General features: G+C 41.6%; 1 pseudogene; it reads right to left on the bottom strand.

Moving 5' to 3' along the window:
* Nucleotides 1-743: 743 nt before the first annotated feature.
* LOC130879886 (zinc finger protein 345-like) lies at nucleotides 744-9,590 on the bottom strand (annotated as a pseudogene).
* Nucleotides 9,591-20,169: the final 10,579 nt, after the last annotated feature.

Raw genomic sequence — 20,169 nt, 5'->3', positions numbered from 1 at the left:
TAGGGGGAGCAGAAGGGAAGTGGGAATTTTGACTAGTATTATTTATAAAGTAATAAAAAAATAAACACAAAAAATATTTAGCCAGGTGGTGGTGGCACATGCCTTTAATCCCACCACTTGGATACAGAGACAGGTGGGTTTCTGTGATTTTGAGGCCAGCCTGGTCTACAGAGTGAGTTCCAAGACAGCCAGGGCCACACAGTGAAAAACTGTCTCAAAAAACAAAACAAATAAAAAAACTTTAAACCTTGTATCAAAAACTAGGGTGAGGTCAGCAAGACAGCTTAGCAGGTAAGGCATCTATAGCCAGGCCTGATCTGTGGAGTTAGCTCCCCAGGACCCACACGATGGAAGGAGATAACCAACCCCCAAATTAACCTCTAAACGCCACACATGAACCATGTCACATGCACACACCCATGCATGAACAAACAAAACGCTTCGTGCAATTTTAAAAAATAAACTAGTAAGGGGGAGGACCTTGGACTTCTCACAGGGCAGGGAACCCGACTGCTCTTTGGACTGGAGAGGGAGGGGGAAGGAAATGGGAGGAGGTGGAAAATTTTAAGTAAAAATAAATTAATTAATTAAAAAAATAGTAGAGGGCAATAGAGTGCAACATCCAGTATTGACCTCTGAATTCCACACGTGCAATCATGCATGTGCACACATTTGTGTACGCATACACACACAAATGCATACACACACAAAATGCATGCACACAGTTTGCCATAATTTTTCCATTAGGAGCACTTCTCTCCGCTATGAATTCTGTTATGATGCCTAAGGATCGAACATCTGGAAAAGGCTTTGCCGCAGGCTTAGCACGTGTAGGGTTTCTCTCCGGTATGAATTCTCTGGTGTACAGTGAGGTGAGAACAACGGCTGAAGGCTTTGCTGCACTGTGCACACTTGTAGGGCTTCTCTCCAGTGTGAACTCTGTGATGCTCTCTAAGACTTGAGTTCGCGGTAAAGGCTTAGCCGCACTCTTTACATTGGTAGGGTTTCTCTCCACTATGACCTCTATGATGTCTTCTGAGATTCGAACTTTGGGTGAAAGCTTTGCCACACTCTTTACACTCGTAGGGCTTCTCTCCAGTATGAACTACACGATGTTGTTTCAGGCTCAAATCACTGGTAAAGGCTTTGCCACACTCTTTACACTTGTAGGGCTTGTCTCCAGTGTGAACATTTTGGTGCTGAGTAAGATTTGAAATATGAACAAAGCTTTTGCCACACTCCTTACACTTGTAGGGCTTTGCTCCAGCATGGATGGCATGACGCTGTTGAAGAGGAGGACACTTGATAAAGGATTTGCCACATTCTCCGACATAAACTCTCTGGTGTTGAATAAGATGTGAGCGCTGATTAAAAGCTTGGCCACAGTCTTGACAATTGTAAGGTTTCTCTCCAGTATGAATTCTCTGATGCTGCCTGAGGTTTGATCTTGTATTAAAAGTTTTGCCACATTCTTTACATCCAAAGGGTTTCTCTCCGGTATGAATTCTCTGGTGCACACTAAGATATGAACAACTGCTAAAGGCCTTACCACATTCTTTACATTTGTAGGGTTTCTCTGGACTATGAATTTTCTGGTGTCCTGTAAGGTTTGAGTTTTGACTAGAAGTCGGGACGCATTCTTTGGATTTGTAAGCCTCATCTTGAAGATGGGAGCTCTGAAGATCCTCTGAGCCCCGTTGAATGACTTTCCCGCATTTGTTACCCTTGTGAAGATTTTCTGGGAAAGGAATGCATTTACTATGACTTGAACCATAATTAAAGTTTTTATGGGTTTCAATGCACTCATAAGTTTTCTCTCTGACAGAAGAACCCTGGTAAATATTCCTGATGCGGCTCAGGCTAACAGTCCGTGTGGTCTCATGAAACGTGCTCTCCACTTCCCAGACAGCTAGGTCTATATTTTGATTTAACAATGAAGGATACAAAAAATCCTTCCCACAGTCATTAAAATTACATATTTTGGCACAAGAAGTTGTTTGTTGACTGCAAAGTAATAGATATTTTGTAAAAGAACTCTCAAACTGGCCACATTCAGAAATGTGTTCATTTTCTATTCTATCTACAGAAATGTTTGAATGAAAGTGTAACCCAATGCTACATTGTAAACTAGTCATGTGGTGACCTAGGCCCCCCTTCAGATGCTCCCAACTTCCTTTCAGAGGAAAGGTACATTTCGAGTGTTGCTGAGAATACTTGCTTGTTGGAAGGTGGGGCTCTTGTTGAGTAACTGCCATGACCTGAGGTTTTTCCCGAGGTGTCTTCTGTTCTTGGTCGTCCCTGGCAGAGACGTTTGTAGTACTGCTGGTTATCACACGCCGCCCACTGCCACTCGCCTTCTGACCTTCATTCTCGCCCACACCTTCCCATTTGTTCCTTAAATGCAAACTGCCAGTGCCACACTTTCCATGTCCTCTGCTTATTGCTTCTCGGACTGAACGCTTTGTGTTCTCCTTTGATGAAAAGTCCTGGGTATGATGAGAAGAGACCACTGAAAGAAATAAAAACAAATGGCCCGACTCAGGTGAAAATACCTTGTACATACAAGATAGAAAACTGCAGCAAATAGGTGACAAGAGCAAAGTAGCAGACAGCAAACCCGCGGGGCTCACTAGCCACAGCAAACCCGCGGTGCTCACTAGCCACAGCAAACCTGTGGTGCTCACTAGCCACAGCATCCCGCAGTGCTCACTAGCCACGGCGTCACGGAGTCCCGCGGTGCTCACTAGCCACAGCAAACACGCGGTGCTCACTACCCACGGCGTCCCCCGGTGCTCACTAGCCACAGCATGTAACCAAACCCCTCCAATGGCCTTCCAGAACACCCCGATGAACACAGCACTTAGGCCATGCAGCTGAGATTGTGTACTTTGGTAACCACAGCTTTCCAATCCCCACACAACACTGGGAAGGTAGGGAAACAATCTCCACCTCTCTTCCTCTTTCCTAAGGAGAACACGGGGTAAAACACATGTGCAAAGTCCTGGTTTCCTTAGGGATTATCTAAAAACTGGTTTCTATCTACCATCATACAAGAGTCCTACCAATAGATTATATTTTATATGACAGTTTGGGCCAACAGAGACCAAAGGTATAATGCCAAAGAAATACAGTCAACAGGGGCAGAAGAACAAGAAATATGGTTCAACGTTTTCAACCAAAAAAATACAAACACATACACAGAGAAGGAGTGAAAGTATATTTGAGAGGCTTCAACAAAGTGGAGCAAAACTGACGGTCATATTACCTGGTAGAGTGTGCATTGCCTTGGTACACTGGCACACATTGTTCAAGCACACTGAGAATTAAGTTCTAGAAACATGGTTCTGCCCTGCCCCATTTTAGTCCCAAGCATGCTGGATGTCGCCAAGTGTCCTCCAAAGTCTGGGGATGGGCTGACCATGCCAACCCTATCATAGGGAGGAGGAGCTGTAAGGCAGCCCACAAGTAAAAACACTGGGCTTTTTCCCCCCCCCCCTTTTTAAGACAAAGTCTCTGTGTATCACTGGTTGTCCTAGAAATCACTATATAGATAAGGCTGGCCTCAAACTCACAAAAATCAGTTGTGTGCGTGTGTGCATGTGCACATGTGTGTGTGCATGAACAAGAGCAAAAAATCAGGACCACGAGGGATGCACCCACCCACTGTGACAGTGGAACTGATTTATTAGGAGCCCACCAAGGCCAGCTGGTCTGGGACTGAATAAGCATGGGTTGATTCCGGACTCTCTGAGCATGGCGGTCAATGAAGACTGATGAGAAGCCAAGGACAATGGCACTAGGTTTCAATCCTAATACATGAACTGGCTTTGTGGGAGCTTAGCCTGTTTAGAAGCTCACCTTCCTGGACGTAGATAGAAGACCTTCGTCTTCCCGCAGGGCAGAGAATTTGGACTGCTCTTCAGTATCGAGAGGGAGGGGGAATGGTGTGGGGGGAGGAGAAGAGGAGTGGGGATAGGGGGAGGGGAGTGGGGGGAGGGGGCAATATTTGGGAGGAGGGGAGGGAAATGGGAAACGGGGAGCAGGTGGAAATTTTAATTAAAAAAGAATAAAAAAAAAAAAAAAAAATAAAAAAAAAAAAAAAAAAAAAAAAACATATATACATACGCAATATACATATATATGACTATTGATCATTCTCCAGACCATATATAACACATGGATGGAGACAATGCATAAATTCAGATAGATGACAGTCATTTAATTTCTTAAAATATACTATTTATTAGTTTAATTAACAGTTTAAAACCTATGTATTTATCATATACACTGTGATATTTTATCATAGATACACATGGTGGACCTAACACAAATTAATTCCCACCACTATCATTTTGTGATTAGGAAACTTTCTATCCATTCTATATTAACAGTTATCAAGAAAATAAAATACCAAGTTGCACAGCACTCCTGCCTGTCTAAAACACCATGTTGTGCAGCCTTTAATATAATCTAAACCTCCCAATGGGCAAAACGCTGAGGGGAATATTCCCAGACTCCACTTGAGTAGATCAGGCAGGAACTGATTCTCTCTCTGGTTTACTTCACTTGATGTAAAGCCCACATGTGACTGGTTCTTTAGATTTCTTTTCTATTGTACTCTGACATGCCTTTCTTCATCTGTCATGGCTGGCCACTTAGACTGAGTATTTATGCTGCACAGAACACGGCAGTAAAGCGACCCATTATACAGAACAGTTCAGTGTCCCTTACCTAGTCACAGAATGGGTCATGGGGTCACTCTAGTTTCTTCTCTCTCTCTCTCTCTCTCTCTCTCTCTCTCTCTCTCTCTCTCTCTCTCTCTCTCTCTCTCGTAGCTTCTCTACTATTTTCTATAACATCTTCACTAATCTAGTGCCCACTGGTTTAAAAATGGACAAATCTCAGTGACCATTAACAGCATACAAAGAGACAGGGAGATCTGGCTCAATTGAGTCAAATAAAATTCTAGAAATTGACCTTTAAAAAATGTCAGATTTAGCCGGGCGGTGGTGGCGCACGCCTTTAATCCCAGCACTTGGGAGGCAGAGACAGGCGGATCTCTGTGAGTTCGAGACCAGCCTGAGCTAGTTCCAGGACAGGCTCCAAAACCACAGAGAAACCCTGTCTCGAAAAACCAAAAAAAAAAAAAAAAAAAAAAGTCAGATTTAGGAATTAGCTAAAGAAATAAATCATTTAAAAGATGTTAAATGACCTAAATAAGGACAAAGAAAACAACAAAAGAAGGGAAGTAAGAACATGAACAAAGAAGAGCAACTGTAAAATGATGTAAAAATTATGTGTCTAAAGAATAAAAAGTAATGGCTGAGCCGGGCGGTGGTGGCGCACACCTTTAATCCCAGCACTCAGGAGGCAGAAGTACGCGGATCTCTGGGAGTTCGAGACCAGCCTGGTCTACAAGAGCTAGTTCCAGGACAGGCTCCAAAGCTACAGAGAAACCCTGTCTTGGGAAAAAAAAAGTAATGGCTGAGCCAGTGAATGATGGGTAAAGATACTTGCTGCTATTTAAAGGAATCAATAGGTTGGAAGGAGAGAACCAGCTCCAAAGTTGTCCTCTGACCACATCCACACAGTAGCACACACATGAGCACATACACATACATATAGACACACATACATACATATTCACATACACATACATACATTCATACGCACACATCACCTAAGTGTCGTAAAAAAATTTATAAATAATAAAGGCTAAGAAATTCATAAGAAGTATGAGGAATAAAATTCCACCAAAATTCAAGAACTTCAATATCTCCAACTAGGATTAACAGAAAAAGATTCAATATAGTCAGTTTCAAAAGTCACAAAAAATCCCAAGATCAGCATGGTGATATGTCATCCACAAGGATGCTCTTGTATGACGCTCTATGATCTTCCACCAGAAACTGTGATCAAGGAGAGCTGAGGATATAAGAGCTAAGAACAAAAACAAACAACCAAGAATACTATATCCAGCAAACTGCCCATCAAAGTGAAGGGAAATGCCCTAGACTTAAATGTTCAAGGGAGTCCTTACCACTGAAGAACAGAATAATGCTGGAAGGCTACACAAGTCACATGAGAACAAATACATATGTAAGTATAGAATCCTAGAGTGCTGTCGTGATGATACAAACATTTTTAATTCCTTTACAGAATCTGAAAGACAAATATGTAATCATCATAAAACTAATAAGTGGCTATATAATATAAATTAACTGTTATACTAGTAAAAGCAAAAGGTTTTATATGGAATTAAAGTCAATTTATTACAATTTAAAATAATATTATACATTTAAAGTGTTTTATATTCCCCACAATTATTGGAAAATACCTACATGATAAACAAGGAAACAGGAAAAGCATCAAAATAAAAAAATTCAGTGACAAAAAATAAAATAAGAAAAGTAGGGGAAAATTATAAGAAATAAAAAGAAATAGTAATTTCTTTTTCAGTAAGTTTGTTAAATATAAATGATTTTATGTTTAATCCCCAACCAAAATACATAAATTCACTAAAAATATTAAACCTTTAACAAAAAAATCTAATCATGGGGCTGGAGAGATGGCTCAGTGGTTAAGAGCATTGCCTGCTCTTCCAAAGGTCCTGAGTTCAATTCCCAGCAACCACATAGTGGCTCACAATCATCTGTAATGAGGTCTGGTGCCCTCTTCTGGCCTGCAGACATACACACAGACAGAATATTGTATAAATAATAAATAAATAAGTATTTTTTTAAAAAAAATCTAATCATGGAGCTGGAGAGATGGCGCAGCAATTAAGAGCACTGGCTGCTCTTCCAGAGGACCAGCATCCACATGGCAGCTCACAATGTCTGCACGGGGGACCTAAGGCCTTCCTTTGGCATCGATGGGCAGCAAACACACAAGTGGCACACAGACATACATGCAGATAAAGCACCCATACACAAAGAATAAAGCAATGAAGTCTAACCATACGCTGTCTACAGTAAACTCTTTTTAGACTAAGAACACAGCAGGCTGAAGGCAAAGGGACAAAAAAGAAATTGCCTGTAAGTGATCTCAAGAAAGCAGATGTGGCTATAATTACACTGTACAAACTATATTTTAAAATTCTTATACATTCTTCAAGACTAAAGCTCTACTGAAACAAGAGAAGCCTCTTGTGTAAGGGAAAGGAAGTTGGGCATGGCAGCTCACTCCTATGATTCTGACACTGGGGCATGGGAGGCAAAACGGTTGTCACAAGTTACAAGACAACCCAGGCTCCAGGAGACGCTATTTAAAATAAAATTAAATTAAGCTACAATTAAAGTTAAACAAAATAAACTATAAATAAATAAAAGGGACCATGTTCTAGGATATCATATATGCATTCATGTCATATACTCTAAAAATAGGCAGCAAACACTGAGTTGGAAAAAAAAAAGCAACACATTTATAACAGGCTTCAATTCCTCACTTGTTCAGACAGCATGGAAGTCAGGAAACAAGAGGCCCTTCGAAAATTACAACCAATCAAAGGTATCCAAGATACACCAGCTGTTATTCACAAAATGGCCTTGATGGACAATAACATGCTGAAATTATTTTCTAACCACAATGAAAATAGAAAGAAATCAATCATGAAAAAATCAGAAAATTGACAAATGTGTGTAAATTAAGTAATATATTCTTGAAAATGGTCTTGCTCCAAAACTGGAAAGAAAACTTTAAAAATTATATGTACTACCAAAACTGATCTGGAGATTCTATGCAGCCACTATCAAAATTCTCAATATCATCTTTTGCAAAACTAGGAAAGGTAATTGTAAAATCCATAAGCAATCTCAAAGATCCGTGAGGAGCTCAACCAGGACACGGGGCATTACCATGCTCCCATTATAACTATACCCATCATCATTATAAAACACAGTAAGGTATAGTAATGAGGACAGCTTAGCACTAACAGGGGTCTAACGAACGTGTAGGGGATTGCTGGATGAGAAGAAAGAGACTTTGTCAAAGCATGACAGAGCAAGAGATGCCCTTCTGTGACAGCAAGGGAACAAAACTGGGCTTCTGAAACAGTTGCCATTGGAACAGTCTCTCAACCTACATTTTAATGTCCAGCATCCTCTCTAACTTGGACTTCTCATCTGTTTCATTAATTGTACCCACCCTGGTGTTGAGAACCAGACCTACCCAAGACTTCCCAGAGACCTGACGAAAGGACAAAGAGAACGTTAGTTCTGGGTCTTTGTCCAAGATCAAACTTGGCAAGGTCCTGTTAAGGCTTCAGTTCCTGGAAACCTGGCTTTCTCCCGACGGGTTGTGGTTATCGGTCCTAAGTCAGCTGTGTCTGAGGTATCCTGAGTTCTCTTTGCCAGTGTTATCTGATTCAGCTCTCTGCTGACCGTGGCCCATTTCTCCCCTACCAACAGTATATAAAATACTATACTTCTTAATAAACTTGCTTGGCATAAGGCAGCAAGACCTCCCGACCCCCAGCTTTCCATCTTCTCTATCTTCCTTCCCTGGTCCAGTCTCTCAGGAACCGGTCACTGAGGAACAGCCTGCTGGTCCAGGTCACCTGGTATACAGCTACCGTCTCTTCACCTTCACACTCCAAGGCTCTTCCCTGTGCTCTACAAAGGTGACCCGTGTATGCTTACAGACAGCAAGACTTGTTTATGGGAAAACAGAAGATGATGCTGGAGACTCTCAAAGTAACTAATGATATCTCTATTCCAGTCGTGTGACTAATACAAAAAGAGACTAAACGGGGCTGGAGAGGTGGCTCAGCAGTTAAGAGTACTTACTGTGCTCCTGCGGCAGACATGCGTTTGGTTTCCAGTACCCACATGAAAGCTCACAGCATAGAAAGTTCCAGTTCCAGGAGATCCAACCATTTTTCCTACTTTCATGGGCTCCTAAATACATGGGTGCACAGACACTGACTCGGGCACACATACATAAACATAAAATAAAGAAATATTTATTTTTACTCGAAAAACCAAAAAAAAAAAAAAGATAAAACAAGATTCTAGAAGTCTGGTTTTCCAAACAGAAGAGCCGGGAGGTGGTGGCACACGTCTTTAATCCCAGCACTTGGAAGGCAGAGGCAGGCAGATCTCTGCGAGTTCGAGGCCAGCCTGATCTACAGAGAAACCCTGTCTCAAAAAAAAAAAAAATTTACAGAAGAATTTCAATTTGCAAGTCCTGGGATCTAGTTCCAACTACAAGGAAAGAAACTGTGTTTTACAATTCAGGCAACAGTATTTTACGCCAGTGAGTTCCTAATCACTACCACAAATGAGTATCACCTCAAGAAATGGAGCGGTTACAAGCACGAAAATTTTCTTATCTATATCAACGAATATCTCATTTTTTTCCCGAAAAGCAGGAATCTGGAACACACTCACGGTGTAAAGGAATGCAGGGGATACTCCCCAAAGGACGGAAATGAGTGTCGGCAGTACATTTCTGAGGGAAGCGTCCTCACCTACAAATAGCAGGTTTCTGTAATTCTCCACCATCACATCCCGGTATAAGGCCCGCTGAGCATAGTCCAGACATTCCCACTCCTCCGGAGAGAAATTAATGGCCACATCACCAAATGTCATCAGGTCCTAAAAGAAACAGAAATAATATAAACTATTATTATCATTGACAGAGTTCCCAATTTGGCCAAAGATGAAAAGAATTAGAACTAACTCTGACAGTAGTCTTAATTATTCACTAAAATAATGTTTGATGCAATTCCACTTGCTACTATATTATCTGACTCTGTAAAAAGAGGATAATAAAATATCCACAAAGTCAGTGCAGGTAACAGTCTTATGAAATAACGAACACTTTTGGAGACAGGGTCTCACTGTAGAGCCCCAGCTTGCCTAGAACTCACTGCATGGACCAGGCTGGCTTAAAACTCAGAGATCCGTTTGCTTCTGCCTCCCAGGGTGCACTACAACATCCGGTGAAATAATGATATTCTAAAGACAGGCATCAAGAATGGAATATATTCTTAAATGCTATTTTTATATTCTAAAAAATAAACTATATCTCTCAGATGAGAACTTTATGATGAGTTACAAGCGTACTTCCAAATTTTAATATACACAAGCATAAATTAGAATATTAAAATGCAGATTCTGATTTGGGAGTGTTAGGTTGAAGAGACCAATTGATAATGGTCTGACAGATACTCCTCAACAACAGACACTGGGTAGAGCACTAAGAATTGATTTGAGAATTTACACTGGAAAAGTTTCTTAAGGTATTTACATTTTATTAAAAACAGCAGCCGGGCGGTGGTGGTGCAAGCCTTTAATCCCAGCACTTGGGAGGCAGAGGCAGGCGGATTTCTGTGAGTTCAAGGCCAGCCTGGTCTACAAGAGCTAGTTCCAGGACAGGCTCCAAAGCCACAGAGAAACCCTGTCTCGGGAGAGAGGGAGGGAGGGAGGGAGGGAGAGAGAGAGGGAGAGAGAGAGAGAGAGAGAGAGAGAGAGAGAGAGAGAGAGAGAGAGAGAGAGAGAGATTTGGGATGCTCCAGAAAGACAAATACTATATGTACTCACACATAACTGGCTTTTAGACATAAAGCAAAGAAAAACCAGCCTACAATTCACAATCCCAGAGAACCTAGACAACAATGAGGACCCTAAAGAGAGACATGGGAAGTAGAAAAAGACAAGATCTCCTGAGTAAACTGGGAGCATGAGGACCGTGGGAGAAAGTAGGAGGGGAGGGGAGAGGAAGGGAAGGGAGAGGAGAAATATATGTAGTTCAACAAAAACATTTTTTTAAAAAGCGATTTGGGGTGGTCTCCAGGTCACTGCCTCTTGCCTTGTATCTTTCTGCAGACTGTACATCAGGGAATCCAGCTGACCCCAAGCACTGCCATGATTATGGTGATGTGTCCCTTTTAAGCCTGACAGAAAAACTGATTTCTTATGCGTTTATGGAATGGCTCTGTCTCTATTATTTACTTATGAAATGTAGTGTGACCTTCAGTAAGCAGCTCTTATATTAGCTAGAATTTTCCTGTGGAAGAATTTTTCAAGATGACGCAAAGAGAAAGTTGCAATCAGAAAGCCTGTTTTTTTGTTGTTGTTGTTTGTTTGTTTTTTTGTTTTTCGAGACAGGGTTTCTCTGTGGTTTTGGAGCCTGTCCTGGAACCAGCTCTTGTAGACCAGGCTGGTCTCGAACTCACAGAGATCCGCCTGCCTCTGCCTCCCAAGTGCTGGGATTAAAGGCGTGCGCCACCACCGCCCGGCAAGCCTGTATTTCTTTATTCCCCTTTAGACAGAGAAGTTCTGTCCTCACCGCACTCGTCAATTTTTCTACACACCCTGGTGCCGACAGGAGGCTGGCTCCCCCAGTTAGTCATAAACAGTAATTCATAAAAAGTAATTCTGGAGGCTTAATTCCTACCTCAGCGTTCCTGATATCCCTCCCCTCAAAATAATAATCATTCTGAAACTTTAGTCAACCATAAAAGGGGAGAAAACCAAGCTACCCACAGGAAAATGGATAAAACTAGAAAAAGTTATATTAAGTGCCAGGCGGTGGTGGCGCACACCTTTAATCCCAGCACTCGGGAGGCAGAGGCAGGCGGATCTTTGTGAGTTCAAGGCCAGCCTGGTGTTCCAGGCTAGCCAAGACTACACCCTGAGATCCTTTCTGGGCACTGGGGGTTGGGAGTGCAGAAAGACTAGACATTTTTGCTTTGATAAAAGTAAGAAACAAGCTGTCACATGAAATTTACTGCTCTTCCTGGAATCACGCTTTGCTCTCTTTTCAGACACTTAAGATGCACGCAACAACAGAAACTAAGAGTGACATTTGAGTGCTGGGGTTAAAGGCGGGCGCCACCATCGCCCAGCTGAGTGCTGGGGTTAAAGGCGGGCGCCACCACCGCCCAGCTGACATTTGAGTCTTACAACTTTTTCAATGTTTTCCTATTCCTCATTTACTATTTGTTTTGCTCTATAGTTTAGATTTTTTTTAAAACACTTGGAAATATGATTTTTTTCCTCAAAATCCAAGGGAAAGAATGTATATCGATGACATGAAGATCACTGCAATGAAAACGTGCACGCTAAGATCTGCTTCAGGACCTCCACCAGTAAAGCCAGTCCCTCTCTGTAAATGTGAGAGATTTCATTCCCCAAAGCAAACACACACACAGAACTTTAGAAGTTTGTGTCAACTATGATGGCTTATGCAGGATATCTAAGAAATCCCCAAGCTAGAGAGATGGCTCAGTGGTTTCAATCACTTGCTGCTCTTGCAGAGGACCAGAGTTTGGTTCCCAGCGCCCATGTCAGGAGGCTCATGTCAGGAGGCTGTCACTCCTATTCCAGGGGATCCATGCCCTCATCTGGCCTCCACAGACACTCCGCATGCACCGTGCATGTTTATACGCACAAAAATAACAAGATAAAGAGAAAGCAATTAACTTTATAATGGAATATCCCAGAGGCAGCTCATTAACCTAAAGAATGAGGTTTTAATGCCTGTTCAGCTAAGCAGAATAAAGTGGCAGGGAGCGGCAACTCTGGCTCCGGGATCTGTCCTGCACAACCGCTGACGGAATCCACGAAAGCCCATAGGGATCCGCTCTTGAGATCCCGAGGATCAACTCGCTCAGCAGGACCTGAGATCACTACGCAGAGCGGACAACTAACAGCTCTGCCAGAGACCCCACTGCCTGCCCAGCACCACCCTGGGACGGGACATGATGAGACCCAGAGTCCCCACTGTCTGCACAGCCCCAACCCGCAACCGAGGAGACCCCGATCAGCGAACTCCAGGGCGGACTTGCGGACCCGTGTCCTGTCAGGACTCCAGGCGGATACTCACCATCTCCTGGCTTCCGAGGTATCCCGGACCCGCCACACCTGCCTCTGGGAACAGGGTACAGGGAGAAAAAGGCACCCAAAACCTCAGTGCCTCTGCAGTAGAGAACCAGGAGATCCCAGAGGAGTCCAAGACGTCTGGTTCCAGCGAAAGCCCGCGAGATTTTTGAAAGCCTGCCCACCACTCTGACTCCGTTCCTGATTGGACAGTTGTCAAACACCTCTGACCCAATTCCTCTGGCTGTGGATGACAACAAGTGGCATGTGCCCGTGACTGAATGAGACCGGAATGGCAGTTTCTCGGTTGCAGCTGATCTGGTTTGGTTTGGGTTTGGGTTTGATTTTGATGGTTTTGTTTGGTTTTGGTGGACTGAACCCAGGACTTCTGGCAGCAGCTATATTTAAGGCAAAATTTCCACCAGGAGGACCTAGCCCATTAAAAGACATTTTAATTTAACCTTACATAGTCATATCAATTTATTAATTATATATCTGTAAGTATTCACACAAATATGATAGATTCAGAGATATAAAATTAAAGATATAAATCTTTAAATTTCAAGTAACTTTTCCAGTACTAGAGTTTTGGCAAATCTCTAATCCAGCCCTAACAGTCTAGGTATGCTAGGCCACAGTCCCAGTAAACCCGTTAAAGAGATGACTCCCATGGTTAAGAGCATTGACTCTTTCGGAGGACCTGAGATCTGTTCCTTGCACCCAGGTAGCTTACAACTGCCTGAAACGCCAGCTCTCTGGCCTCCTCCAGCACTGCACTCAAGTGCACATAGTCCCTGTGCACACAAATAAACATTTATTAAGTCTTTCTTATTTATTTATTATGTATTCAGTATTCTCAGTACTCTGCCTGCAAGCCAGAAGAGAGCACAGATCTCATTACAGATGGTTGTGAGCCACCATGTGGTTGACTGGGAATTGAACTCAGGGCCTTTGGAAGAGCAGGCGGTGCTCTTAACCACTGAGCCATCTCTCCAGCCCCTGTGCACACAAATAAAAACAAAGGCTGGAGCCCTGGTTACTCCGCCAGAAGACAGGAGTTCCCGTTCCCTGCGCCCACATAGCGGCATGAGGGCTCACGGACACTAATAACAGCACGCAATGGTAGACAGACATGCATACAGGTAGAACACCCATACACATAACATAGAATCTCAGAAAAAGATAATAAAGAAAAATAAGGAATTCAATCTGTGTGCGCATGGAGAAAAGTAATAAATAAAGGGTTCCAATGAACCCCAAGTCTGTGTTTGTGAGATCTGGCTTTAACTAGAGAAAGAATAGGAGCAGGAGACTACAGGTGTGTATAATTAATCATTCCTGACCAAGTGTGCTTGGACTGACGGTCAGTTTGGGTTATGCAAAGTGATCTCAGAGAACCAATCTGGTTTTTGGAATGATCCTTGCTTCTCTGTGGAGCCTCAAATGCCCTAATTTGGGGGATTGTCCATCCTAGGCCCCCAATTTCTTAGAAGTATTTTTTATTCCTCGGAGGTGTTTATGAGTCCTGTAGTTTCTGGAGTTCAGAAAGAGGTGCCACTGGGGGATCTGGGCTGGAGATGTGTAAAGGAGACAGACACAAAATGAAAGCAGAGCAGCCAGGCTTTTCATCTGATTTTATTTCATGTGGACCCATTGAAAATTTAATAATGCTTTTGAGAAAAAGAAGTTTCTGAGTACATGTTTTGTCAGGGAGCAACTTAAACTTTGCAATTAGAAGCAATCCCTCAAGGCAACAATGTCCAAAATACATAAATATGAGGCCCAATAATAACTTAAATTTTCTGCTATTCACATGTTTAAAATTAAAAGAGACAGGCAAATTGCCAACAATCAATTTAAAAGATGCTCAAAATAAATAACCTTTATGGAGAGTCAAGGTAAAACCACCGTGACACATAACTTCATAGCTATTCAGTTACCAACTGTCTGAAAAATAAATAATAAATGATGTCACGAATATGGAGAAGATGGGACTCCTGGTTCTGTTTTGAAAATAATTAGTTCTAAAAAATAATTAGTTCTAACCCATTAATGCTTAGTTTAGATGGTGTCTTAGTTACTGTTCCCATGACAGAACACCATGACCAAGGCAACTTATAAAAGAAATCATTTCATTTTGAGTTCATGGTTCCAGAGAACTAGAGTCCATGACCATCATGGCGGTGAGCATAGCAGCATGCAGGTTAGGTGCGGTGCTGCAGTACTGGCTGAGAGTCTACATCCTGAGACACAACCACAAGGCTGAGAGGGCTAACTGGGGATGACAGAAACCTTACATTCAGTGATACACCTCCCACAAGGCTACACCTCCCAATCCTTCACAAATAGTGACACCACCTAGGGACCCAACTTGAAATATACTTTTTGCCGGGCAGTGGTGGTGCACGCCTTTAATCCCAGCATTTTGGAGGCAGAGGCAGGCAGATCTCTGTGAGTTCAAGGACAGCCTGGTCTACAGAGGGAGTTTCAAGACAGCCAAACATACACAGAGAAACCCTGTCTCAAAAACCAAAAATTAAAAATAAATAGAAGTTAAAATAAAGCCACATAAAGATGAAACATACACAGAGAATCTTGATACTGTATTATGTTCTCTTTGAATTGTTTAAATGCTGAGGAAGGAGCAACAGCTGCTAAAAAATATTTGTTTATAAATGCTGCTAAATCAGTCCAAGATAAGTATTTTTAAAATACCATGACTTCAAAATTGAAGTCAAAAGATATGTTAATTTGGAGAAGAGGATTTGCTTTTATTTCTACAGGAAATGAGAGGCTGTGGATTTATTCTGAGTTAAGAAAAATCAAGTTTGACCAAGGAAGACAACCTGAGAAATCTCTGGTAGGAACAGATGGCCCAGATGTCTGAGTTCTGCATCCAGAACAGATTCAAAATGCTGCCTGATATGATCAAGCCTCACAGGATACTCCAGTCAGGACTTGATCATACTTCTGAATTTTCTTTAAGTCCCCATAAGATTATCAGTGTCCCCAACCAGCAGGAAGTAGCCTGGAAAACTATGCCCACATTCCCTCCCCCAAAAAAAGGACTATGGATATTTCCCTTTGTTTAGGATTTTTGGTAACAAGTTGTTATGACTAATGGTCAGGAGAAAAGCTAAACAAAAGATATTAGATTCAGAGTTCTTGTTATTTAAAAAAAAAGAGGGGGAAGTCGTGTGGGACAGTTATATTCTGTCAATTATATTTTAAATAAACGCTGACTGGTGAGTAGCCAGGCAAGAAGTATAGGCAGGACAACCAGACAGGAAGTAGAGGCAGGTCAATGAGAACAGGAGTATTCTGTGAAGAAGGAAGCTCTTTCTGCAGTGTGAGCCCACCACAGAAGAAGCAAGATATGACTGCCTCACTGAAAAAGGTACCGAGCCATGTGGCTAACATAGACAAGAATAATGGGTTAATATAAGTTATAAGAGTTAATAAGAAGCCTAAGCTAATGGACCAATCGTTTATAACTAATGTAGACCCCTGTGTGATTTCTTTGTGACTTAAAAATTGTGGGAACCAGGCAGAACAGAAAACTCAGACAACATACTACCACCGCCAGACTAGCATGTAATGTTTTGAGATGTCATGTTGTGGTAGTTCGACTCTATAGGCCCCATACTGTCATAGAGAGAGGCACTGTTAGGAGGAATGGCCTTGTTGGAGGAAGTGTGTCACTGTAGGGTCAGGCTTTGAGGCTTCCTATGCTCAGGATACCACCAAGTGTATCAGTTGACTTCCTGTTGCCTGCAAGGTGTAGCACTCTCAGTTCCAGCACCCCATTTGATGATAATGAACTGAACCTCTGAAACTGTAAGCCAGCCAATGTAAATATTTTTATAAGAGCTGCTGTGCTCATGGTGTCTTCACAGCAATAAAACCCTAACTAAGACGCATGTTAATCACATCCCTTTAAATATATTTGCCGTGAAAGCCTCCAAAGCTCCTCAAGCTTCCTGAAGTTCATCCTGCATGATGGTTCCATGCAGTTACTTTAATGTGGAATAACACAGCAGAATCTCTTCTTCATCTACCAAAATAATCGACATTTCCCTCCACCCGGCCAACTCTCTCTGAACTCCAATAAACTGTAGCAGGGAGTAGTATACAGCCAACATTTTAGATTCCACATATGAGACAGTGCAGTGAAAATTCCTTCCTGGTGAGAACCAACCGTGTTTAACCCCCTTCTCATAAGGTTCTTTCAGTTTATATGGTGGATTATATTGACAGATTTTAAAACCATTCCTGCATCTGTGGGATGAAGCCTACTTGGTCATGGTGGATAATTTTTCTAATGTGTTCTTGAATTTGGTTTGCCAGTATTTTTTTTTTTTGGTTGGGAGACTTTTGATGACTCTATTTCCTTAGCAGTTATAGGTCTATTTAGTTTGCTTCTCTGGTCTTGATTTAATTTTGGCATGCAATATTTCTCCAGAAAATTGTCCATTTCCTTTAAGTTTTCCAATTTTGTGGAGTACAGTTTTTTGTAGTATAACCTGGTGGTTCTCTGGATTTATTCCATGTCTGTTCTGTGTGTTGTTATGTCCCCCTTTTTCATTTCTGATTTTGTTATTTTGGATATTCTTTCTCTGCTTTTTGGTTAGTTTGGATACAGGTTTGTCTATTTTGTTGATTTTCTGTAAGAACCAACTCTTTGTCTCATTCTTTGTATTGTTTTCTGTTTCTATTTGGTTAATTTCAGCTCTCAATTTGAATTTCCTGTTGTCTAGTCCTTCTAGGTAAGTTTGCTTCTTTTGTTCTAGTGCTTTCAGGTGTTCTGTTGATTTGCTAGTATGGAATTTTTCAGCTTCTTTGTGTAGGCATTTAGTGCTATGAACTTTCCTCTTAACACTGCTTTCCTTATGTCCCATAGGTTTGGGTATGTTGTGTGGTTATTTTCATTAAATTTTAGGAAGTTTAATTTTTTTATTTCTTCCTTGACTCGGTGGTGATTCAGTTGAGCACTGTTCAGTTTCCATGAATTTGTGGGCTTTCTGCAATTAGTGTTGTTGAAGTCTAAATTTAAGCTATGATGACCCAATAAGACACAGGGATTTTTTTGTTTGTTTTTTTGTTTGTTTGTTTTTGTATCTACTGAGATTTGTTACCGAGTATGAGGTCAGTTTGGCAGTTTGGAGAAGGATCCATGAGGTGCTGAGAAGAAGGTGTATTCTTTTGTGTTTGGGTGAAATGTTCTGTAGATGTCTGTTAAGCCCTTTCGAGTCATAGCTATTAGATCTTTTATTTCTCTGCTAAGTTTCTGTCTTGCAGAACTGTCCAGTGATGAGAGTGGGATGTTGAAGTCTATTAGTGTATGGGGCTTGATGTATGATTTAAACTTTAGTAATGTTTCTTTTACAAATGAGGGTGCCCTTGTATGTGGGGCATAGATATTCAGAATTGAGACTTCATTTTGATGGATTTTCCTGTGATGAATATGAAATAACCTTCATTTCTTTTGACTAATTTTAGTTTGAAGTCTATTTTGTTAGATATTAGGATAGCTATACCAGTTTGTTTTTTAGGTCCATTTGATTGGAAAATCTTTTCCCAATCCTTTACTCTGAGGTAATGTCTTTTTAGTTGAGGTCTGTTTCTTGTATGCAGCAGAAGGATAGATTTTGTTTTCATATCTAATCTGTTAGCCTGTGTCTTTTTATAAGTGAATTGAGCTCATTGATATTAAGGGATATTAATGGCTAGTGATTGCTAGTTCCTGTTGTTTTTGTTTTTGTTGATGGTGGTGGTATTATGTATGTGTTTCTCTTCTTTGGGATTTGCTGATGTATTCTGGACACAATGGTTTTGTTTCCTTTGGATATATATCCCACAATGGAATTGCTGGAACATATGATGATTCTATTTTGAAGAATTTACATACTGTAATCATACCCCTTCCAATGTGCCGTTCACTCTACAGTGGGAATGGTTCCCTTCTATTGACACGCTTTTTGGTACTTACCACTTGCCTCTTTTAATTATAGCCATTCTTAGTTGGGTGAGGTGATGGCCCACTGTGGGTTTCCTTTGCGTTTCTTTGATGATTACTTGTGTCGAATACTTTCATTTTGTTTCATTTACCTACTGACCATTTATATCACTTCTTTTCATGTATCTATTTAAATCTATTGCCTATTGTCTTAGTCAGGGTTCCTATCACTGTGATAAAACACCATGACCAAAAGCAACTTGGGGAGGAAAGAGGTTATTTGCCTTATGCTTTTATATCACTATTTACCACTGAAGGGAGTCAGAACAAGAACTCAAACAAGGCAGGAACCTAGAGGCTAGAGCTGATGCAGAGGTCATGGAGGGGTCCTGCTCACTAGCTTGCTTCCCCTAGGCTTGCTCAGTCTGCTTTCCCACAGAATCTAGGACCACCAGCCCAGGGAGGGCACCACCCACAATGGGTGGGGGTGGTGGGGGTGGTGCCATCCCTTCCCTACCCCTCCCCTATCAATCACTAATTTTAAAAATGCCTTAAGTCAGGGTCTTGCTCTTGTTAGGCTTCCCTAGCCCTTTGGTAAGTAAGTATACCCCAGTTATGGGGATAAATTGTCACTCCAAGCATCTCTTTCTGCTTATAAGGCCTATATCTAACAAAGTTCTGTAACTAGACCTCTTACATCCATGCTGCCTGCGGGTATCTTTATAATTTTGAAATGTTTTCACATTTTATTATGCTTTTTTTGAATCTCAAGATAGGTCAAGTGTTTATTATGACAAGTTTTTGGTAGCTAATTCCCTTAACAGTGAGACCTTGGGGGGGGGGAGGAAGCTCAGTGGTAGAGCCTTTGCTTACCATAACGACTGTGAATCACGATAAATAAGTAAATAAATAATGCAGACCCTTTTACAAATTTGCCTAAAGGCGCCATAGGGTCCTGACTAGCGGAGCCTTCTTTGGGGTAAGTTTTGGGAGGTCTCAGTGTAACTATTCCTGGTTCTTGAAAAGGACAAGGTACCTGAAGCATTTCATTAATATCCTTTATCAATAAAAAAAATCAGGCGTCAGATATCAAGGTAAGAATCTGAAAGATCAGAGAAGCAGAGGAGCAGCCACCAGGGACTTCCTACCTCTTCCATTCCTTCCTCCAAAAAATCCTCTCTCAACCCTAACTTATTACTTCCTATCTGTCCACAGTCCTCCAAACCTCTATGGTTAATTTTGGTCCGCTAGTGGCTAGCTCCACCCTCTGACTCAAAGCTAGCTTTATTTTCAGAATGAAATCAAAATATCACACAACAGCTGCGGTTTCCTGACAACCCACCCACACCCCCATCCTACACCATCTGACCCTCCCTCCAAACCGACATG

This window comes from Chionomys nivalis, chromosome 8 (genome assembly GCF_950005125.1).
Source record: "Chionomys nivalis chromosome 8, mChiNiv1.1, whole genome shotgun sequence".
NCBI lineage: Eukaryota > Metazoa > Chordata > Mammalia > Rodentia > Cricetidae > Chionomys > Chionomys nivalis.
The sequence above is the reverse complement of the archived record's forward strand: the minus strand, read 5'-3'. Positions and strand labels throughout refer to the sequence as shown.